This window comes from Macrobrachium nipponense, chromosome 16, assembly GCF_015104395.2.
Source record: "Macrobrachium nipponense isolate FS-2020 chromosome 16, ASM1510439v2, whole genome shotgun sequence".
Classification (NCBI taxonomy): Eukaryota; Metazoa; Arthropoda; class Malacostraca; order Decapoda; family Palaemonidae; genus Macrobrachium; species Macrobrachium nipponense.
This window is the reverse complement of record NC_087209.1, coordinates 60693195-60719483: the sequence shown is the minus strand read 5'-3', so window position 1 is coordinate 60719483 and position 26289 is coordinate 60693195. Positions and strand designations below refer to the sequence as shown.

Sequence of the window (26289 nt, the reverse complement as noted above, 5' to 3'; positions counted from 1 at the left end):
GTGAGCCATGAGCTGCTGTGTTGTTCTCTCATGTTCCATTTTCCATGTGTTCACCATCTGGGCCCACACGTGTTCAATCATATTCATATCTGCTCCTTTGCTCGGCCATTCAAGAAGAAGCAGGTTATCCTGCTGGCAAACCACTCTTGAACAACGTGAGCAGTGTGAACAGGATGGGCCCTGGTGGGAAGGGAAAATTCCTTTCTCGTAACGAAGGCAAGAAGGAGGTTTGCAGCAGCTCAACTACTTAGCGGCTGTAAATCGTCCCTCGATACGGAACACATCACCCATACCATGCACACACACCCAGCCTCATACGTTGCAGGTGACATGGGAGGATCGAACCACCTCAACGATGTTACGGGGTTCATATCTGAATGAGAGAAAAAAATGGGGGTGTATAGTATAAATAAATCATATATATACCTTTGGAGAATTTAAATTCTCAGTGATGAACAACACTGAAAGAATTCTACTCTCTAATTATTTATTTAATTATATTTGAGGAAAAAGCGCAAATGATGCCACTGTCCCTTACCCAATATTTATCTCAGAAATAGCACTCTTATTTATGTTTACTCCCTTTATATATTTTGACAGTCCACTTCCGTGGAACAACAGAAGATTAATAATTAATATAAAGAAGAATGCAAGATGCATGTAATGATTTTGCTAATCATACCGAGTTCTATTTGTTCGACAACAATGCAGCTTCCCATGTGATGTGGACGAGAAGCACCTCTCGTCAGTAAAGATGACCCGGCCCTAAAAGTCCAAACCCTTATCAGCATGACGTTAAGCAAAATCAAGCCTTCCCGCCTTATGTCGTTCCGTCAAGAGCTCCTTCGTTGCTGGAGTTCTGTGATGAATCCCAGCAGCGTGGAGTCTGCGTCGTACTGTCATTGATGACACTTCTAATCCAAGGTCTTCATGAATGGCCTCGGCGTTGGTTAAGGGTTGCTCTCGAGCCGCCCTGATAATGGCGTCATCCAGCTGGGGTGGTTTCCCATGGACCCCCTGGCCTAGCTAAGAGAACATATTATCTTAAATGTTTAACTTATAATTTATATAACATCGCAGTGAATTCTAGATTCTTCGAATTTTGTACTCGATGGATTGATCATAATTTAGTAAACATGGCCGTATATTTTTGGTTTTAAAAGCATATCAAATAGAACGAGATTACATATATCCATAATATTCTCAATTTGGTTGGTGGTTATTAAAACTGTAAATCATTCCTAAGCCATCACTGAAATGACATTTAATAAATAAACTATAGCTATCATAAGACACACTTATGACTCTGACGGGGTGGGCACAAATAAAATGCTCTTATAGGTTTATTTTACCGAGACAACTCAATCAACTATCTAACTTTGTTTCATGGTTGAGGTCGCGGCAACCGGCCACCCACCGGTGTGGAATTATGGAGGTGCACCTGAAATATTACTGTGGTGTTGGAATGGCTGTGGATATCTGTAGTCTAACCAAAATTTTAATAGAGAGACGAAATACATTTAAGAAAGAAACTTTCATATTAAATAAGCAAGATTAAATAACCATGAACAATGTAACATATCCACCAATCATTCAGCATAAACAACTTACGCAAGTCGTTCAAGTTCCGACTCTCCTCCCACCTTCTTATCCACAACTGTACCGTGGTTGGGGACACACCAACATCACGTGCAATGGCTCGTATCGAGAAGCCATTGTCGCGTAAAGTGACAATTCGTCCTCGCAACCCGCCAGATTTGGTGTCCCTTCGATTCATGGTGAGTGGTTATGAAGTCTGACCCTATTTAAAATCCTGCTGACGACCTTACCTCCGTTGGGATTCAGACTCTGTTTCGAGTCAAGTAAAACAATACCATGCTTCATATATCAATATATCGTTCCTTGATTGTAGGATTAGCCAATAGGGATCATAATCACCATGGTATGAAGTAAAGATACTACTGTTAAATATAATATGCTCGCGTAATTATTGTTCCTGTTAATAATTACATTGAGAACTGAATACTCGTTGAGCACTGCTTCGTAAAATGAGCTCGGTAAAAGTGTTCGTGAATTCTCTAACCTATTTCTCTGTAACTAAAGCTTCGTATAAGTACGAGTAATTTTGCTGGCAGTATACTACACCAGTACCGTAATTTATAAGAGTATCATGAATCACAATTTATAAAAGAATAGACACTTGTCCTGTACGAAGAGGCAAAAGGCTCGATTAGCCAGAAATGGATATGAACACAACAGTATAAGAAAAAAAAAAAATCGCCTACCCTCTCCCTCCACCCGCTTCCTCTTCCTTCCCTCAAATCTCCTCCCCCTCCCTTCTCTTTCTCTCTCTCTCTGAATGTTACTTCAGTTTAAGTATATTTTGTACGATTTTTTTTTATCTATCCATCTATCTAATCTAATGATAATAATTTACAATATTGTTTATATCTAACGATTCACTCGGTTGTTACTTGCCTAGCTTATATAAGTGTACGGTACGTAATTACGCAACAACAATTTTACCAAAGTACGGTACGGTATAGTTCAGGTACGGAAAAAATGTGCAAATTCCGTACCGTACTACCTTACCTTAGGCATGGATATATTACTTTTGGTCTACATTGAAAACAAGGGAACAATATTAATTAATTATTAATAATAATAACCAGTAATATAGCATTTTTTTTAGTTTTTTACTATTATTCCTAGCAGCAGCAGTAATAGTAGTAGCTATTACTATTTTTATCTTAAGGTCAAATTGTTTTTTCTTTCTTTAGTGACTATTGACTTGGGTAAGGAGTAAATGATTATAATTATTAGTGAGAGAGATATCTGCATGTATGGTGGAGTAGTAGAACGATAGATACTGTGATTGATGGTAAAGTTACTGTTATACTTGTGTTTGGTTACCTCCTTCGCAATCTTCATTTGGACTCAGGGCATCAGCCATATGCTTGTATTACGAAGGTGAAGAAGAGATGGCGCCGAGGAACATAACTGTCGGCATGGTAGCAGAAATCCGTTTGTCACGCAACTTTTCAACTTTTTTTTTTAGCAAAGAGAGAGCCGCCAATTGCCTACAGATTGGTTTGAACAGGTAACTGGTTATAGTTGCTCTATGTGTTACAAATAAAAATTGAGTATTTTTACCAGACATTCATTAGAGTTAAAGCCTTGATTATACCGAAAAATTACAGCAAAATCTCGTACTGATACCAGTCTTCATTACAGTGTTATTGACCAAAACCGTGACTGCACTGTCTGAAACCAACAGTAAGAGAGCTTGACTAATTACAAATAAACATTACCTTTTATTCAGGCTTGGAGTAACTGTCATTTATCTGAAATGTTTTTACTTACACGTTTTGAAGTTAACTGTAATTGCGTTTGTCTTTTATTTATACTTGATGGTAATTGTAATTGTAACTGAAAAGTTCAAATAATAAAGTGCTTTATTTGAAATTGTTATCCTAGAGCAGCCCTCTTACTTTTCGAGAACTCATCTTAACCAAATGCAATAGAGAGATGTTTGGCCGTATGGATGGGGCACCCGTCATGAATGAAAATGACAGGACTAGGTGGAAAGGGATAATTCCGCTGGTGAAGTGAAGGGAGGAAGAAATCCTGAAGAATTTTAACGTATTTTTCACTGGTGAAACCCTTCAGTTTTGGTGATATCACATATACCATGCAAGGAAATCCAGGCCCACACGTTTACGGTTACAAGCCACTCCTGGCCACTTCGTAAATGTTTCCTCGGTGGTATCTGAAGGGAAACAATCTGATTTTTTTTACAATTTACGCGTTGCTTTCCAATACAGGGAAAATAATGATATATCGTTTGGGGAAATGTAATGCTAAGTAACAACCCCTGCATTAAGATAATGTTTATCCATCTATGAGGATTAATACTTATTACAAGTTTGCCTCCTCCAACCTCTTATACATAAAACAGCTCGATAGCTGATTAGTGGAATTCACGTTAAGTGACAGTAATGACCTGAGATGTTGCAATGCCAGTAACAGCCAATCAATCAATCAGTCCCAGTAATCGTGTGATTTAATATATCACTTTGCTCGGTGATAACGATATCACTGCTACAGCACCCCTATAACACGCTAACAAGTTTATCACCCAATCATGGCTAGACTGAGGTGTTGTATAAATTTTGATAGGTTATCTGTCCTCTACTAGTAGTATTCGTTATAGTCTCCAAATGAACAGCAACATATAGTTCTCCGGGCGCAGATCGTCGGTCTACGAGAAAGTGGGCTTTGAATACGCGCTGTTGCACAGCGTCTTGACGTCTCCCTTACAACAGTAAATAAATGGAAAAGGAGGCACGCTTAGACTGGGGAATTGACCGACTTTGGATAGCATTTATTTATTTCATTTATTTATTAATTTTTTAAACTATAAACCTTATAAACCCATGAAATTATAAAACCTAAATCACAGTTGCCTTGGTCCTGTTGAACTCTAATAGTGATTATTTCTCTTTACTTCCCAGAATACCAAATAGCGTTCCCATAAGTAAACAGGCTATAATTAATCTTGATTATCTCAGTATCTGCATGTTAATGACGTATTTCAGTTCGAAGACCTCCACCACGAATGACCACCCGTTAGGATAACGACGGCATTCGACGAGCAGCATAAGAAGATCCTTTTCCCAATACTATTGCTATTCGTGAACGTCTGGCATTAAATGTTTCGGCTATGACGGTGCGAAGACGTCTGCATGAGGCAGGAATACCTCATAGAATTCCTGCCAAAAAGGAATTTCTCGCCGAACGACATCGTGCTGATAGGCTTGCCTTTGTTCAACAGTTTATGGGGGAGGATATGGAATTTTGGTCTCGAGTCGTATGCAGTGACGAAAGGTCTTTTACTAGCAGAAGTCACGGCAGAATTCATAACTGAAGACCGAGTAATATAAGGTGAGTTTCTATAATCATTAATAACAGTCGGACTATAATAATTATAAGCAAGGGTAATATTATAATCAAAAGATAATTTTGTCAATAACCATGTATTTTCCGCTAATTGAATTATATTGCCACGTGAAGTGTGAAAATAAAAATTCATTGAAAACCCCCCATTAAGCAAATGCATTATTAATGTTATGAATAATCACGTAGGCAAACTTATAATACAGAGTACAGCCTGTTTACTGAATTAAAGATGTCATATCATAACGGACCGTTGCAGATCAACTTAATGCTATTATAAGTATTAATCCTTGCAGATGAATAAACATTCTTAACTTATTGCAAGGGTTGTTACTAAGCATTTTATTTCCCCAAACGATATAGCATTATTTTCCCTATTACGAAAAGCAAAGCGTAAATTGTTAAAAATGAGATATTGTGGGGCTGGATCTTCTTACATTGTATGGATGATATCACCAGGATTGAGTGGAGGTTCACTGGTGAAAAATACTTTGAAATTCTTCAGGATTTCTAACTTCTTTCACCTCAACAGCGGAATTATTCCTCGCCACCTGGTCCTGTCATTTTCATTCACGACCGCTGCCCCATCCATACGGCCAGAATAGTCCAGGAATGATTTGCTTGACTGGCCAATGGCCGTAAGGATTACTCAAAATCATATTTAAAATTATACATAAAATATAATACAGACATGAAACCTCAATGAGAATATTTAGGCTAATTTGGTAGAATATTGGGAGCCTGAGAGGGAGAGGAGACCAGTTCAATTTATGAACTTCTGGCAACACAATGGAAACTATTCCACAACCGACCACATATCGTCAGAAACCATGAATCTTCTATGCCTAACAGATTGCAAGAGGTGATCTAGAAGAAAGGTGGCTGGACTTCTCACTAATATTTAAAAAAAATGTAAATATTGAGCGTGTATATTTGGATTACCTCATGGCTTCCGCTGAACTTCCATGGTCGTATGATGAAAAAAAAAAAAAAAAAAAAACAAAAAAAAAAAAAAAAAAAAAAAAAAAAAAAAAAGTCGTAAACGGACCTATGCATATCGTTTAGCTTCAGGTCATGATTATTATAGTTTATTTATTAGAAAGGTGAATTTGATATCTTAAAGGAGTTCAAAATCTAAAGGGAATTTCGTTATCCTGATTTTTTCTTTAAACATTATCTAAAAAGAGAACCCTAGGACAATATCATCAAACTACAATTTTCTCTAAATAGCTCTTTCCACAATGACTGAAGGGTCTGTTTAACAATAGACACGTCTGTCTCTTATCCTTAAACGAATGATGATAAGACGAAAGGAATTTCTGTCTGTATGATATTAAAACATGTATCACAATTAATATATTAGAAAATATAAGCCAAGTAGATATGTTTATCCATATCATGTAATAATTATTGTAATGAACGGCGTGTAGGGAATAACCTCTACAGTATATTCAAGAGGGATTACAAACCCAACCATGAATACATGAAACCTCTGAATATCAACAATTGTTTATCATTGGCAAACGAATTAGGTTTACCATGTGGGAATGGTTAAAAGTTTGCACCAAGTTTGGGAGTCCTTCACTTTCCATTAGAGAAAATTCCATTGTGGAATTTTCTCTGTCCCTAGTAGTTTCATTTTGATTCCTCAGTAACGTCTAGTCTCTCTCTCTCTCTCTCTCTCTCTCTCTCTATCTTGTAAATACATATAGAATGAAAAGGAGAGAGAGTGATTTAACCCAATCCTTCTTTTTGTAAAAGTTGTTGTATTCGGAAAATCTACAGTGCTATAATATTAGGATAAACACTAAAAACACGCAGGCATTAAAGATAAACAAGAAAATATTTCAAGTGGAGCTTTTCGTTAGCCATACACTCTATCCACGAGCATATCTACTTCGTCCACTCGTCGGGGTCGCAACAGGCCCACCTTACCCTTAGCCCCCCACTCATTTCAGGTGTAGCAAAGCCAGGCTGAGGACATCGGTACAGCAAAAGCAAGAAGCTTGTCAGTTTGAATTACATTTTAGAATTCCAGAACCTGTAAGACGGCTTAACAACAAGAACTCTATCCCCGACACCACTCCCCCCGCCCCCCGAAAAAATATATATGCATATATTAGTTTAGTCAAGATTAGAGGGTGTTAATGACATATCAAAACTGCATACTTAGCGCAGTGGTATTTCTAGATGACAGGTCACTTTGAATTAGCTACTATGAGAGAGAGAGGAAAGGAGCTAAGGTGTCGGACACTTTCAACGTTCACAGAGTTTTTGGGTATGTTCAATGAAGTGCTGTTGCGCTTCTCTTTATGGCTTCGTATTTTATTATTGGTAGGAAACGCACTGCAACCGATACTATAAACTTGGCTTACGTGATAAGGTTAGAATATCCTGTTATGATGTTCGTGATTCTCTCCAATACCAATATAAGTCATATTTTGATCAGTTTTAAGTATTGCGTAATGAATATGACCGATATATAATAACAGACACGGTGGTAAGATAACGCCTTAGACGAAAGTTAATTGGAATCCTAATAAACAAACTTATATTAAAAGTGAGACAGTAATCTTAGTTACAGCGATATAACCTGCTCAAATTTCTTTTTTTTTTTCTTTTACTCCATGTGTGTGCGTGTGTGTATGTGTGTGTTTCTCCAACCATACCTAATGACTCCTCCCACTGAAAGAATTCCAGAGCTTATTGGTGGAACTCTTGCTAAGAGAGGAAGAGTCCTCCCCCCATCCCCCTCAGTAAACACTGTTACCTCAAGAGGGGTACCAGGAAAACCTGTGTCCAACTGTACAGTACAGTTACATTAAAATTATTTAAAAATTACAGAAAAAGCATACAAAAATTATGATATGAGTGTAAAAAAAAAAATTAAAATAAATAAATAACACTAAAACGATAAGGCTATTCTGTACCTTATCCTCGCAAAGGACGGGCAGTGACCGAGAGAATTTTTAGAAAATATAAACAAGCACTCTAGGCGATGAACAATTGAACAGAGGAGGATTGCGTATTTAGGGACGGAACTATCTTTTTTATCATAATGGATTCCAAGGTTGTCAGGTCGTTTTCGTTTTGTGTTTGGCCTATAATAGTAAAATCCTTATCATTAATATATGTTTTACATGATTTAGAGTGGTTTCTGATATTTGACTGTTCGGAGTTTGTTAATCTGCTGCCCGTTCTAAAACTTAAACCTCCGTGAGAATCTATTCTCACTTTTAGTAACCTCTTCGTACAACCCACATAAGTCCCGTGATCACATCTCGGGCACGTATAATTATATACAACATTAGATTTTAGAAGAGGACTAAGGCGGTCTTTCATTCTAAACAAGGATCCGATAGTTAATGGATTTTTTGGGACGATTTTTAGGTTCCGTGCTGGGAATTCCTTTTGAATAATTGCCAGGAACTTTTTTCTGAAGAGGTTGTCATGAAGAAAAGGGAAGCTAGCAAACATTTTTAATTTTGGTACTGTCAAAACCGTTGGCACCTCTATGAATCGGGTATCAAGCATTTTCTTAAGCATTTTAAACATAAGTTTGTCTGGGAAGCAGTTATTTTTAAGATATTGGGAAAGAAAGTTAATTTGTTCCTTCTTCGCATCAGATCAAGAGGCTTTAACCACTTTCAAGAACTTATTCGGAGGAGATATGGTGCTCAATTATTAGCAAGATGCAGAATGCTGGAGAGATTCACTAAGAAGTTAGAGAAAGCCAAATTGGATTTGAGATTTCTACAGTTTTGTCAGCTAAATAATGTAGTGCCTAATTTTGTGAAATTTAAGGTGCATAAAACCTCACTCTATCATTCAGAATTTTATATTGAAACTACTAAACGACTGTTAGAGATGGAGATTGTCTAAGCAGAAAAATATTGAAAGGTTAAACAAGTTGGTAACTGAGCAGAAAACCTTCGTAAGTAGTTGTCTCACCATTTTAGACAAGGTAATTTTTGTACGTCTTTTCAATAATACCGTTTTGAATTTCATCAACGATGTAAATGAAAGACATAATAGAAAACTAAGGAGCTTGGGAATTGTCACCCCTCAATTCTGTAGAAGTAACAATAAGAGTACCGTTTTTAACTTTTCAAAAAGGTTATTGTCAAAGAGGGAAGAGTTCTTACCTTCTCTAGGTTTAGAATTTTGTTTACCGAATTACAGGCCGAACTATAGCAAGTTTTTTCTACCCATAGAATCTCTCTTTCGCCGTCTTAAATCCCTCCCTTTCAATGCTAATTTGGACAACCTTAGATCTCAGTTATCATCTTTAGCTCATTGTGCATATCATAGGCTAAACACTAGATGGACTCCTTTCTTCAACAAATATGATTTTGACACTTTAAAAAACTTGGCCAATGATGACAGTATTATTATTACAAAACCAGACAAAAGGTAAGGGTTTGCGTAATTTTGGATAAGGATACTTATATTAAGAAGATGGAGATTATCTTAAACGATCATACAAAATTTGAGAAAATAGGTGTTCCAGATTTATATAATATCATTCAACCAGAGGACAAAATTGTGAGGTTTCTAAGGTTGCTAAAAAAAAAAAAAAGATAATTGATGATGATATATATCAGGAACTATTCCCTACAGGGTCTTCGTATGGGGTTTTGTATGGGTTGCCCAAAATACATAAAGAAAGTGTCCCATTAAGGCCCATTCTTTCCTCAGTAAACACTCCTAGTTATAAGCTTGCCAAATTTCTGGTTCCTTTACTTGAGCCTCTCACTAAAAATGAATTTTCTTTAAGCAACTCTCATAAATTCAAGGAGGATATTCTTATACAAGATTCAGAATTATTTATGGTTAGTCTGGACGTTGAGTCCCTTTTTACTAATGTCCCTGTAAGGGAGACGATTGACATTATTTTAAATAAGTTATTTATAGAGCCGGACTCTACTTTTCATAATTTTAGTCGTGAGTTTTTTAAACAGTTGTTAGAACTGGCCGTGCAGGACACGACTTTCATTTTTAATGGCTTTTTATACCGACAAGTGGAAGGAGTGGCAATGGGATCCCCACTGGGTCCGACACTTGCTAATATTTTTATGTGCTCTTTGGAGGAACGTATGTTTGATGATTGCCCCCTTAGCTTTTTGCCTCAGTTTTATCGTAGTATACGTTGATGACACTTTCGCCTATTCCGAAACAAGTTAAATGCGGAACAATTCTTAGAATTTGTCAATGCCCTACACCCTAATATCAGATTTACACTCGATGAAGAAGAAAATAACAAGCTTCCCCCTTTCTGGATGTTCTAGTGTCCAGGAACCTCTAGAGGAAGGCTTCTACACGGGTGTTTTTAGAAAAAAAGACTTTTACTGGGTTAGGTATCAACTTTTATAGTTCTTGCTTTTATAATTTTAAACTTAATACTATCTCAACTCTCCTACACAGGGCTTTCACCCATACCTCTAATTGGTTTACTTTTAATGAAGAAATTAAATTTCTTTCTCAATATCTTAAAAATAACTGATTCCCAGACAAAGATTGTTTAATTAAAATGCTTAAGAAAATGCTTGATGCCCGATTCATAGAGGTGCCAACGGCTTTGACAGTACCAAAATTAAAAATGTTTGCTAGCTTCTCCTTTTCTTCAATGACAACCTCTTCAGAAAAAAGTTCCTGGCAATTATTCAAAAATGGAATTCCCGGCAACACTGAACCTAAAAATCGTCCCAAAAAATCCATTAACTATCGATCCTTGTTTAGAATGAAAGACCGCCTTAGTCCATCTTCTGAAAATCTAATGGTTTTATATTAAATAAATGACGTGCCCGAGATGTGATTACGGGACTTATGTGGGTTGTACGAAGAGGTTACTAAAAGTGAGAATAGGATTCTCACGGAGGTTTAAGTTTTAGAACGGGCAGCAACGATTAACAAACCCCGAACAGTCAAATATCAGAAACCACTCTAAATCATGTAAAACATATATTAATGATAAGGATTTTACTATTATAGGCCAAACACAAAACGAAAACGACCTGACAACCTTGGAATCCATTATGATAAAAAGATAGTTCCGTCCCTAAATACGCAATCCTCCTCCTCCGTTCAATTGTTCATCGCCTAGAGTGCTTGTTTATATTTTCTAAAAATTCTCTCAGTCACTGCCCGTCCTTTGCGAGGATAAGGAATACAGAATAGCTTTACCGTTTTAGTGTTTATTTTTTAAGTTTTAAATTTTGTTTTTTTTTTTTTTTTTTTTTTACACTCGTATCATAATTTTTGTATGCTTTTTCTGTAATTTTAAATAATTTTAATGTAACTGTACTGTACATAATTTTAGGTTTTTTCTGTTTTAAGAGATTCATAAATTTTTAAATGTTCTACACTCAGATGTTGATGTTCATTGAATTTTTAAATATTGCGTAGTTTTTTATGAATTATGCAGTGCGTAGTTTTAATGTTCGTGTGTTTATCTTTAATTATAGCCTTGAGAATGCGACTATGAGTCGTGAAACGTCGGCGAAATAAATGTACCTGAGTACGATGCCTTTCCCTATGGTTCCCGTCTTCTAAGGATATATAATATATATATATATATATATATATATATATATATATATATATATATAATATATAATATTTGTGTATAAATATATATGTATATATACATATATATAAAATTTACATCGACATTAATCCACACTACGTTATAGTCGTAGAATCAAGGCGTGACCGACCTCCATCTTACTCGGGACGTATTTTCACACCACGCATAAGTTATACACATTACATTCCTGACTTTTAACGTAACGTGATAAAATCTACGGTCAAATCGAGCCTTGTTTCACCAATGTAAATCAAAATAAATACGCTATACTTTATTAGACATATTTTTGCTGTACTTTTTACCATGCCCATTATTTATTTCTTACATTTTCATTCTCATAAATAAACCATAAATATCCATTCCTAAAATTCCTGTATCTTTAACTCAAGGCAAAACTCCTTTGTCAGGCCTTTTTAGGCTCTTTCATAGACCTTTCCTCCTCCCCGAATAACAACAAAGTAGTTTATAAGTTTACTTCCCAAGTAAGTAAAAATTCAGAAACCATTCCGATACAGTCTAGGTGAGAAATATTACCGCTATTGAAAAATCTGCTTATTAAAAAACCTTGGAAAAAGGATAGTTACCATCCTCACTCAGGTAGTCAGAAAATGATTTCTGGCATCCGGGCACAGATATTTTGCGTTCAGAAAAAAATCTTCATACACGAAGTGTCCCAATGCGGCAGTGGATCAGGTCTATTCGTAGTTGATTAATTTAGCAATGGCAATTAAAAGATATGTTAAGGAAATTGGGAAGAGGATCACTATCATCATCATGCCGGTAGTTGGCCAAAATTATTTCTCGAGTCTTGGCACAGATATTTCATTAAAAATTTCTTTACGAAATGTGCATAAATACGGCAAGGAATCAGGTCTATTTAGCAATGGTAAGGCAACATTTGCCAAGAAAATAAATAAAAAAATAAATAAATAAATAAAAAAGGCCTTACCTAAATTGCATTCTGCTGGGAACCTGATCTTCTCCTAATATCTTGAGTATCCATTAAGTAGGAGCAGATGATGTCCCAGGACAAATACAAATCTGAGAAAGAAATTTTAAACAAATATTCTACTGATATTTTGAAGGTTCTTATAATACCACTTTCACCCGAAAGTACCAGATCCTTTCTCTGTCACTATGTAAATACAAATCATACATTGTAGTGAAGGTCTGCATACAACTTTCACCTGAGACCATCAGATCCTCTCTCTATCATCATATAAATACTATTTATTCGAATGTGAGCATATTATGCATTATGACGTCCACAGGTACGAATAGTTAGTAATTGCTTCTGAGAGAGCAATTATGTTGTCTGAAATCGAGTCCAACGATGTTGAAAATGAATCTATTATAATTCCATTAATGTGTCTAAACGGGTGAATTATAAATCTGAAACATTGATGTTTACGACAACGATTATGACTTGTATTTTAGCTGAAGTGAATCGTACCATACGACAAAAGGTTATAATTATTATTATTTATTTAAATTCTTAGCAACATGAGTCTTCAAATGAAAAAACAAAACCACAGGTATGCATGGGTACTAATTTATCTATTTTTCATTATATTTGTACTAATACATAACTGGATTTCAAAAAGGGACTTTAGTTCCAAAAGCAAAATTATAAAATACCAAGATCCGTAGCAGAGGATGTAACCCATTTGCGAAAAAGTAAAGATTAACTCACCTAAAATCATAAAAAAAATAATAATAAATATATAACAAAAGAGAAACAAATAAAACCTAACAAAATAAACTCCGAAATGAGACTCGTGAGTCTATGCTTCTACAGATTAAATCCTACAGAAAAAAAAGAAAGGCCTATTTATTTAGACAACAGAGGCCGGCTGAGAGTTCGAGATTGTTACAGGATGACAAAAACATTACGTCGAAGAACAAATAAAATATCGCAGTATCTTGGAATTACTTCAGACAAAAGAAAAACCATTTGTAACGGAATAAATTCAACAGGGTAAAAGTCCCGGGAATACGTTAAAAGAGTGATACATATTAAAATTCTTTTGCAAAGAAAGGAAAATAGTGAGAATTGAGAATTGGGTTATATATATCATATATATATATATTTATATATATATATATATATATAAGAATATATATATATATATATATATATAATATATATATATATATGCTATATATATATATATGCTTTATATATATATATATATATATATATATATATATATATATATATATATATATATATACAGTTTATATATAAAGGTATAAGCTACGAAGGAAAGTGAAACACTTTCTTTAGTGGCTTATACCTTGATTTATTTATTTATCACGTTCCAAACTTTCGTGATGCAGTTACACGTTTAAATATACGTACATGTAAAAATATTTAAACATACACCCACATATATATACTACAATCGCATGCAATCGATATTCCTTTAGTAAAAAAATGAAATAAAATCGCAGCGATGTCTTCCGAATGTGCCAGCTCCCTCTTTGAACCATTACCGCGAACCAAATCAGCAAATAAAAACCGGATAATCCTCTTTCGCATGGTTTTATGAAACAATCAAGCGCATCTGTATATGAACAATAACCGGAGTGGACGTCACATCACCCGACGCTAAAAATGACTTCTATGATGGACTGCCCCAGTGACGATTTTGCCTCGCTCCCGAGGTAATAATGAAAGCCTCCCATGAAATTGTCAATTGCGTCATAAAAAAAAAGGCTGTTTAATTAGATACTGTTATGACAGCGATCGTTTTGTAGCGTTTCGTAACTAGATTGCTGGGCACTGTCCCGTATGCAATCTACTAATTATCCATTTATGATATGCATCGAATATGCTCGACCAAAAATTCCATATAATATTATGTGTGGATATATATATATATATATATATATATATATATATATATATATATATATATATATATATATATATATATATATATAAAGGTATAAGCTACGAAGGAATAATAAACAACGGAGTTTCCTTCGTGGCTTATACCTTTATTTATGGATTTATCACGTTTCAAACTTTCGTGATATATATGTGTGTATATATATATATATGTGTGTGTGTGTGTGTACAAAAACAGACAGACATGGGCGACATTAAAACCTCGTTTCATTAATGTTCATGAAGATAAATATCGCAATATACCGCGAATTTCTTATCCCATTTTACACTGTTTGAAGTCTGAAACAATTAAAATCCACTGGAGAGAGAAAAAGACGCAACAAAAGAGAAAGAAAATAATTAACGAATGAAAAGAGATGTTACAAAAAAAGTATAAAAAAAAAACGATTAACTTTGATCCTGATCGATTGTCTTAATTGGTAACGAACCGAGATGCATTAAAAAAAGGGGGGGAATAAGTGAGGGTAAAAAGAGTGGATAAAATAGAATATATAACAGGATGCCTGATTATTCAGATCATCACTCAGTCATCTAAGGATTCCTGACGCGAGAAAGAAAGGGCAGGAGTCATTCTATTAGTTTAAAGGTCATTGTATTAACACTGAGTGATATTCACGTTTAGATTTCTGGCGGAAGTTATTTATTATGTAAGTTGGTAATACCTTTAGGGTTGAGATACAGTTTACTGAAGATTTTTTCTTTTCCATTGCTCCGTTTGGATGTAATAAGCGTTCAGGATAATACAATACATATATAAACTGGGAAGCCAATTGCTAGTATATATTATATATTCACATGTATATATAATAATAACAATAATAATAATAATGATAATGATAATGATAATGATAATGATAATGATAATGATAATAATAATAATAATAATAATAATAATAATGATAATGATAAGAATAATGAATGAATAATAATAATAATAAGTGCTCACCACAGGAAAAATGATAGGCAGAAATCGAAGCGCTTTCGTCTTTACTAAGACAATGTCAAGGATTTGGATTTCTGCCTATTATTTCCTGTGGTATTCGCCTATTTAATGAAGTCACGCGCATCTCCTATGATTTTTAAGCAAAATATATATATATATATATATATATATATATATATATATACTATATATATATATATATATATATATATATATATATTATACATACATATAATTATCTGTATATACAGCATACATAACAAAATCATAAAAATAAATTCTTTAAGCATTCACAATTCATAGAAATATCAAAATGTACAATTCACTGTTCATTGGACGTTAAAAACTGTCTCCACTGCCAATTGAAAAAAACGTAAAAAACTGTCCTAACCACTGCCCCAAGCCAAGCGTGCTCTCTGCTAAGTCAGATCAAACGAAATCAATTCGGACACTCGCGTGGGAGAGAGAAAGAGGAAGGAGGAGGAGGAAGGAGGAGGAAAGAGCACCATATGATAATATAATAATAATCCAATTGAGTTGATAAATGACAAGTAATCTCAACAGGATTGCATTCATTTGCCCTAAGATTAATACGAACCCATTCCACAACACCTTCGTTGGCGTAAGAGTCAAAAGTATATTATATTAACGCAGGACTTTCAACCTTATGGGGTTTCCCCGCTCTCTCATTTAAATTATTACTCCATGGCGAGATACGTATATATACGGGAGATGATGATCGCTGTTCTTGTGAATCGTTTGGGGATAAAGTATCATTCTATCGCAATGATATGAATGGCAGCATTTAATGAAGATGCGATTAGATCGTCAGTTCTACAATTTTTATATATATATATATATATATATATATATATATATATAGATATATATATATATATATATATATATATATATATATATATATATATATATTATAATATAATATATATGTGTGTGTGTGTGTGTGTGTGTACTATCCCCTCAGGTGTGTTAAGTCCTCGTTTTGTGCCAAGACTACTTTCCGCCACTTTGACAACCAGTAACTTTTTATCAAATGCTCTCAAAAGAAAAAAAAAAAATCAGGGTAGCAACCTCATGTCTAATGACTTGCAAGGTAACCAGAAACCCACGAGAGAGAGAGAGAGAGAGAGAGAGAGAGAGAGAGAGAGAGAGAGAGAGAGAATCTTACGGAAAGTGGCAATGAAAACATTAAGAGATTATAGGGAAAGTGGGATTGAAAAGAGATAGCAGATTTAAATGACAATGATGAGAGAGAGAGAGAGAGAGAGAGATAGAGAGAGAGAGAGAGAGAGAGAGAGAATATGTAATGATACAGATAAGTAACACTGCTTTTAAATCAGATCATAGTTATTCTTGAGAGAGAGAGAGAGAGAGAGAGAGAGAGAGAGAGAGAGAGAGAGAGAGAATCATAGGGAAAGTTACAATGAAAACAAAGAGAAAGAGAGAGAGAGAGAGAGTGACAATGAAGAGATAGAGAATATGTAATGATATAGATAAGTAACACTGTTTTTAAATCATATCATATAGTTATTCTTGAGAGAGAGAGAGAGAGAGAGAGAGAGAGAGAGAGAGAGAGAGACAATGAAAACTGTCTGGGTGCGCCCTTTGGGGAAGCAGTATCCTGGAGGAAGCTCAAGTTCAATGCATATTAATAAGGGCGCCTTTCTCTCACCGCAATTCCAATAGGAACAGGAATAAAAATTTGGGGAGCAAATTCCCAGAGGAATCTAAGCTGCTGGTGGGAAACTAAGACGGGAATGTTGCAATTTAAGGAGAGACTGTTGTTACTTTTCGAGGCGAAATTTTATTCGGAAGAAACAAGCAGCTAAAAATAAGCTATTTGCGTATTCAAGTACCCAAAATTGCTACCAGTTTGGAGTCTTCAGTGTGGATTAAATAAAATAAAAATATAATATATTTATTTCCCACGATATAAAGAGAACATAGAAAAAAAGCTTAAACATAACTTAGAAATGAGAACAACATTGTTCCAAATTATGGATAAATTAGGAAGCTCAAGAAATAGGATGATTGCTATTTTAATGGCATTCTATTGCGGGTAAAGACATGAAATATATATATATATATATATATATATATATATATATATATATATATATATATATATAAATATGCAGGATCATAATAATAATAACACATTCGGCAATCCATGTGTCACTTCTTTTAAGCCAACTGATTCTAATAAGATTTTTTTTTCTCAAATTGCCCAAAGAACAAGAGAAATCAAGTTACTCAGAAATTAACATCTTTTCTCGTATCTAATCCTTTGTTGAATCTAAGTATTGAAAGCTGTTATCTAACATTTCGGTCATTATAAACTTGTCTGTTGGACTAACAATGAGACCTATTTCATATGCATTTATTTTGTATACGAGATATCTATTTGTTAAAAAAAATAAATAAAAGGAAAACAGCAATACCATTACTCTCTCTCTCTCTCTCTGTTTGTGTGCTCACATTGTATTTCGTATTTCTCTCTCTAAATATATAATAACATTGGATGTTATATTGTCTCTTACTCACTCTCTCTCAGCACACATGGTATATTGCATCTCTCTCTCTCTCTCTCTCTCTCAAGTTTACAGATCATTACTGCAATGCCTTCCTTCCCTCCTGCCTGCTTCAGGCAAAGGAAAAAAAAAAGCAAACTCGATGCAAACAAACATCCAGAAGATGAGTTCTCATGGCTCTGAAAGCATGTTTATTTGTTTGCTGACTCGGAACGGATCCGGTTTTTTTTGTGTTTGTGTTTAGCTTCTGTTTGCTTTATGACTCTACGTAAGTTGGATATTCCGTTTTGGTCTTACGGAGCCTTCTGGGGGTATTTGCGGTGCCTCGTTCAAAATATGGATACTGAGGGATTGGGTGTTTGACCTATGCCATTTGAAAGTGGTCATAAGAATGAGAGGAATATATGCGTAGGTGTTTGTATGGATGTGAATATATACACATATATAAGTATACATGTATATGTATAATGATAGGCAGAAATCCATTCGTTCTTTGACAACGTCTTAGTAAAGACGAAAGCGCAGCGATTTCTGCCTATTATTTTCCTGTCGTATTCGTTTATTTAACGAAGTCACGTGCACCTACTGGATTTTTTAAGCATGTATATGTATATTCATGTTTAAACACACATTATATATATAGATATATATGATATATATAAATATATATATATATATTTTAATATATATATATATATTGTATATATATATAATATAATTATATATATATATATATATATATATATATATATATATATATATATGTGTGTGTGTGTGTGTGTGTGTGTGTGTGTGTGTATTAGAGAGAGAGAGAGAGAGAGAGAGAGAGAGAGAGAGAGAGAGAGAGAGAGGATATTTACTGAGCCTCACTAGTTAAATAAGAATAATATGTATTTTTATGTTCAAATTGCTTGCATAACGTGAGAAAAAGAATATTTCATTTTTCAATATTCTGGTATATAATATTTTATTAATATCTGATATTTTGATTACACCCACGGTCGCTATGAAGAAGAAATTACTAGTTGACGGAATGTGTATACATTTCCATTCCTTCCACCCACCGCCTTCACAAGCGTCCTATTCCACCATTCCAAATTTGCCAACCATTCACGTCCCTCCTCTCTCCTCCCTCCCCTCTCCCCACCAGCCTATGACGGCAAGGGACGATATTTGCAAATGTTATTTACATTAACACGGCAAGTGGAAACTTGAGAAAAATTTTTGCTTGAATTCATCTCCAGCTGTCGACGACTTCAAGGCTTCTGCAGGGAGAGAAAATTGCGTCCCCCCTTTCTCTCTCTCTCTCTCTCTCTCTCTCTCTGTATGATTAAAGGTTGAGTGGAAAAGACTGAAATCCATGTATAAATCAAATAAAATTATGCGTAGCTTTTCATAAAAGGTATATACTGTTAAACTGACACTTTGAAAAAAAATCTCTCTCTCTCTCTCTCTTTTTCCAAGGTGCACTTAATCTCAAGTCGGGGGACAAAAGTAATTTAAAAAATTCATTCAGTGGATTATACTGAACCAGAATGTACTTTTGATCACTTGCTCTTCTTATGACACAGGTGACGTGTCAAAGGTTTCGTTGCAACGTTTGAAGCATCTAGCTATAATAATAAAATCAGAGTGGCTCTTTCTTGTTTGTCCGCCCCGGGTGGGGGCGGGATAAGTACGGGAGACATGACAAATCCACCATCCTCCTGCAAACCAGTTTGTCCAACCCTAGTGGGGGCGAGGTAAGAAGGGGATTGAGAGGTAGGGGGAAACATAACATCCACTTTATCCTGCAAACCAGTTTGTCCATCCCTAGTGGGGGAGGGGTAAGAAAGGGATTGAGAGGTAGGGGGAAACATAACATCCACTTTCCTCCTGCAAACCAGTTTGTCCATCCCTGGTGGGGGAGGGGTAAGAAGGGGATTGAGAGGTAGGGGGAAACATAACATCCACTTTCCTCCTGCAAACCAGTTTGTCCATCCCTGGTGGGGGCGGGTAAGAAGGGACTAAGAGGTAGGGGGAAACATAACATATCCACTTTCCTCCTGCAAACCTGTGTGTCCATCCCTGGTGGGGGAGGGGTAAGAAGGGGATTGAGAGGTAGGGGGAAACATAACATCCACTTTCCTCCTGCAAACCAGTTTGTCCATCCCTGGTGGGGCGGGTAAGAAGGACTAAGAGGTAGGGGGAAACATAACATATCCACTTTCCTCCTGCAAACCTGTGTGTCCATCCCTGGTGGGGGCGGGGTAAGAAGGGGATTGAGAAGTAGGGGGAAACATGAAACATCCACTCTCCTCCTGCAAACCTGTTTGTCCATTCCGGGTGGGGCGGGGTAGATAGGGGATTGAGAGGGTAGGGTAAACATGAAACATCCACCCTCCTCCCCATGCAAACCTGTTTGTCCGTCCCGGATGGTGTAGGTAGAAGAATCATGAAATATCCAATCTCCTCCTGAAAACCTGTTTGTATGGGGATTGAGAGGGTGTGGGAGGCATGATGGGCAGCACCGGGTTCCAGTACAGCATAGCGCATGCGCGCCATTAAGCTAATTTAATAATAATCGTAGTAATGCAACTTCAAATCTGGAAGAGCTGGAACACAGAGCAGAAGTACATAAAACCAAAAACATTTGAGAATTAAACCATGAACATTTATAAAACCATGAGGATTTGCAAGGAGTTATGACAATAACCGCCCCAATAATACATTGCAGAAAACAGTGGGCTATATACATGTGCGGCCAATGTCGTCTGTTGTCTCCTGTCGCACGTAAAGACATATCCGGAAACAGGAGATGCAGAACATGACAAGACCAATGTCGGTTTCGCCAGCGGCAATGCCGCGGTTCTTAGTCTGAGGAAAATGATATTCAGTTATGCCTTTGACGTATTATTATTATTATTAATTATTATTGGAGAAACAAATCCACATTTATGTTTGTGTTCATATATATATATTTAAAGATAAATCCGTACAGATTCTCGAAGGCTATCTGTGCAGATATATCTTTAAACATATGTACATGAACATAACAGTGGAAATTTTTTTTATCCATTTCAAGACTCATTATTATTATTGGAGAAACCAATCCACAGTTCATGTTCAATATATTATATATATATATATATTTAAAGATAGTATATATAAAAAAATCTATATATATATATACCATATACATATATATATTTAAAGATAAATCTGTACAGATTCTCGAAGGCTATCTGTGCATAAATATGTTTAAATATATGGACAAAAACATAACAGTGGATCTTTATTTTCCCCATTTCAAGACTCGTGCTACTGCAAGTATTTTTATCATTATCATCATAATCTTATCATTATTATCCATTAGGCGAAACCTATTCATATGTAAGATGCCCACAGGGGCCACTGACTTGGAATTTAAGCTATCAAAGAATATTATGGTGTCCATTAGAAAGCAAGAGGAGATTAATGGAATTACAGAAAGTTAAAATAAATTAACAAATTAATAAATACATAAAGATGAAATTAAATGCCAGGAGAACAGATAGAATGACGGACACATAGTCAGTGTGACAAGCAATTAAGTAATTCGCACTACTTATGCGAATGTATGAGGAATGTTGACAAAAACTGAAGTCATTGACATAAATATTATTAGCAGCCTTATCATTATTATTCTTTACGATCTTGATGGCGTGCGCTAAGCTGCGCTGGAACCTGGTGCTGCCTGTCTCGTCTACCCTACCTACCCCTCCCCACCCGGGGTGGACAAACAGGTTTACATGAGGATGGATACTATGTCTTTCCCATCCTCCCATTCCCTTAGTGGTCGGAGCAGACAAAACAGGTTTGCAGGAGGAGGGTGGATGTGTCATGTCTCCACTACCCTCCCAATCCCCTACCTACACACCCCAACCGTGTGCGGACATACAGGTTTGCAGGAGGAAGGTGGATGTGTCATGTCTCCACTACCCTCCCGATCCCCTACCTACCCCACCGCCGCCCGGGCGGACAAACAAGAAAGATCCACACGGATTTTATTATTATAGATATTCAGGATGAATAGGGAGAAGGTTGCATACTATAGATGGGGAAGGGTAGAACTGAAAAATATAATTTTAAAAATCACAATATTGAGATTAAAACTTAGAATTCAATGCATATATACAATCTGAAATCACACTCCAGCGATCTGAATGACAGTCAATAACAAATAAGAATTAGCATAGGTAAATATATATATCATTATAACAGTATAACAAGAAAGGAGATGATAAATAAGTCAGTAAATGAATAAATACATGTATCTATACATAAGAAAGCAAGAGAACTCAAATCCAATTGTATTGAAGGTATGACCTTAGAGCAAGCTGAAATAATGCCTTAATATTGTATACAAAATGGAAAATATATATCGCATATTACACACATATCTATATACATAAATATAAAATATAGCTAATATATACATCTATATATATGTGTGTGTGTGTGTGAGTGTGAAGGTATATATGTACACATACGCACGGTCAAGTAATCAATAGTCACACCCCTGTATACTATCGTTGCCTGATACACAGCAAATACCCCTGATTCCATAACGCAGAAACGAAATATTCAACTTGAAACACGCGTATAGAGTCATAAGGCAAACAGAAGCTAAACACGAACACACACACACACACACAAAAAGGGATCCATTCAGTCAGCAGCAAAAAAAAAAAAAAAAAAAAAAAAAAAAAACGCTTTCAGATCCATGAAAAACTCATCTTCTGGATGTTTGTTTACATTTAGTTTGGTTTTATCTTTGCCTGGAGCAGGCAAGCAGGCAGGAAGGCATTGCAGTAATGATCTGTAAACTTTTGAGAGAGAGAGAGAGAGAGAGAGAGAGAGAGAAAGAAGAGAATAGAGAGAGAGAGAGAGAGAGAGAGAGAGAGAGAGAGAGAGAGAAATTATCAAATGGTAGATATTTATGCGCAATGAAACTTCTCTCTTCCTTAGTATTTTTCTAAGTAATAAATATCTCATACACAAAATAAATCCGCATAACATAGGACTCACTGCAACTCCCGACATGTTGATAAGGTTAGAGAATAGATATCAATGCTTATGTGACAATATTTTTCAATCTGCATTGGAATGAATGACACTAAGGTTCATCGTCTGATTGATTTTGCATCTAAAGAGATACAGATTGTGAAATGACGTTACTCACTCACTCTGTCTAATTACTTTTAATCACACCTGCATTTTTGCTCACTGTATTTTTCGCACTCATAAATGTTCTTCAATATAGTTTTTGCTTTTGTTCGACACGATTTAAAGAAGACCATTCCTACTGATATATTCCAGTGAAACTTCGCCTGCCTGAGTTTGGATTTTTCTTAAAGAGTAAAAACAGTCACTCCTTAATTCCAACATTCCCGCTCTACTTTCCCCCCTGCAACTTTGGCTCTTCCGGGAATTTGCTCCCCAAATTTTTATTCCTGTTCCTATTGGAATTGTGGTGAGAGAAAGGCGCCCTTATTAATATGCATTAAACTTGAGCTCCCTCGTGGTAACTACTTCCCGAAGGGCGTACCAAGTCAATTTCCATTGTCTCATTCCCCGTATGATCTCTCTCTCTCTCTCTTCTCTATCTTTTCATTCTCATTCACCATTTCTCTTTATCTCTCTTCATTGTCTTATTCGCTACCTTTCTCTCTCTCTCTTCACTGCAACTATCATTCTCTTCATTGTCTCATTCACCATTTTCCTCTCTCTCTTTTGTCATTGTCGTTTTCCTTATGATCTCTCTCTTTCTATCTCCCTTCATTGCGCCTCTCTCTCTCTCAAACAACTTTTGAAACGTTTCCTGCGGGTTGGAGAGAAGACTTTTTTACATTAAAGCAAGAAACAAAATAATGTAAAAGACTGCACCAATAAGCAATAAGCCTCGTGAGCTCAAACTCCAGACGAAAACGGAGCAACACAGGAACATACCACTAAAATCCACTCTGTTTCTACTGACCCAAGCAGTGGGTTCTGTACATGGTTGGTAGTCGACTGTATTGTAATGGTTTCTAGTCAAAATGGATTCTAAAACATTCATGGCAATCAGGGTATCCTTTGAACAAACCCGTGTGAGTTAAGCTGTATATGCGAAATAAAAAATACAAAAATTGTCTGCAATCTTCATAGGGAGATGAACCACTCCGATTTACAAAATATATCCGAACACAAGCTGTCACTAACGTAAGGGCCAGAGATCTCTTGGAATTACAAATACACCAAAGATTCAGACCAAAGCATCAACTGGAGTAAGGATGCAAGGATTTTTTTTTTTAAATAAGATAATCAATCCGTAACAAAGTTATAAAGGCAAAGTGAATAAGTAATCATCACTTATGCTAGCAATATTTCCCTCATAACCGGGCACTTGAAACTGGACAATGATGGTAGTATCCTCAAAACTATAATTGTTAAACGGGTATAGTAACTCACCAACTTCACCCACCAGACGAACGTGGTACAAACAAGTAATATTTTACCCGTGCACGGTGTTGATTTACTGCCTATAATGACCCAAGAACTTTTATTTCCCAACCTGTATCTACAATAAAAATTGCCATTAATAACCAACCTTTCTTCTACGTTTCCCAGCTTAGGCAAACGAAACGGCAGCAGGAATACTTTTTTGTTTTCTCTCTGTGTGTTAAGGTTTGCCTTTATTGGATCTTTTTCCTGTGTTCAGGTTTACTTTCACATTTCACTGACTTTTTCCAGCGTTAAACCTTACTTTAATAGATTTTTCCCGTGTTAAGAGTGTCATTTATTGATGTTTATCCCGTGGTAAGGTTTGCCTTTACTCGTGTTTTTCACATGTTAAGGTTTTCCTTTATTGATTTTATCCTGCGTGAAGGTTCACCTTGACACATTTTTCTCCACGTTAAAGTTGTCTTGTGCTGATGTTGTTTTCCATGTAAATGTTTGCCCTAATTGCTGTTTTTCCTGCGTTAAGGTTTACTGCACTTTTTCCCGCTAAGATTAGCTTCTGCTGATGTATTTCTCCACGTCAACTTTACCATTACCAGTGTTTTGCCTGTTTAGGCTTACTTTTACTAATGTTTTTCCCGTCAAGTTTAGCTTCAACTGATGTTTTTCCTGCGTGAATGTCAATTTTATAGAACCTTATTTGTTTGTATGGTGTTTTTACGTTGCATGGAACCAATGGTTATTCAGCAACGGGACCAACGGTTTTACGCGACTTCCGAACCACGTCGAGAATGAACTTCTATCACCAGAAATACACATCTCAATGGAATGCCCGTGAATCGGACTCGCGGCCACCGAGGTGGCAGGCCAAGACCATACCGATCAGGCCACTGAGATGCATAGAACCTTATTCCAGTAACGTATAATTCAAGACCCCACTGTCACTGCGTCCCAACTCTTCTAAATGCCAAAATTCCATTGATATCTCTGTTAAGAACAATGGTTTGCTACTTTGGCTAGTTATCTACCAGTCATCTTCTCCGAGGTGCAACTTGCAAGTGCTGAACATGGCGGAAGCTCCTCAGGACGCCATGTTTGGCACCAGCCCTTCGGGGATCAAAGTGTTATATACACCCATTTCTACTACATTGTGTGGTCGACAAAGTTATATTAATAAACGATATCTTCGTGCGGCCGTTTACATTACATTTACGAAAACGATGTTTAGTATTAGCACCTGGGAGGAGAAGACGTGTAGATAACAAGCCAAAGTCCCACCAGGGATTTCTTATCGAATCCAAAAAGCTAAATTTTTATACGTCAACATCTCGCAGACTCTCGTCTTGAATGTAGTAACCACCATATGTGATTTAGTGTAATTCCATTTTCCCAAATTTAATGAACATATGCAATATTCAATCTAATTCCATTTTCCCAAATGCAATATTCAATGTAATTCCATTTTCCCAGATGCAATCGCCATGGGCAATATTCAACGGAATTCCGTTTTCCAAAAATGCATTAATCATATGCAATATTCAATGTAATCCTGTTTTCCCAAATGTTATCGCCATGTGCATTTCAATGTAATTCCGTTTTCCCAAATATAATTACCATGTGCAATATTAAATGTAATCCCATTTCCCAAATGTAATCACTATATGCAATATTCAACGTAATCCCATTTTCCAAAAATGTAATCACGGATGCAATATTCAATGTAATCCCGTTTTTCCCAAATGCAATCGCCATGTGCATTTCAATGTAATTCCGTTTCCCAAATCTAATCGCCATATGCAATTCAGTGTAATTCCGTTTCCCAATTTAATAAAGCTCCTATATCCTGGAGCTCCTGTCCGAAGACTCAACACAGACT

General features: G+C 35.9%; 1 protein-coding gene across 5 annotated transcripts in view; it reads right to left on the bottom strand.

Moving 5' to 3' along the window:
* LOC135195449 (trypsin-1-like) overlaps positions 1-26289 on the bottom strand; it is a 277572-nt gene that overhangs the window by 237631 nt on the left and 13652 nt on the right. For all 5 annotated transcript variants that reach the window (XR_010310127.1, XM_064221685.1, XM_064221687.1 and 2 more), the window contains exon 3: positions 12492-12583. The gene's annotated coding sequence lies outside the window, so the exon portion shown is untranslated. The remainder of the gene's footprint in view (positions 1-12491; positions 12584-26289) is intronic.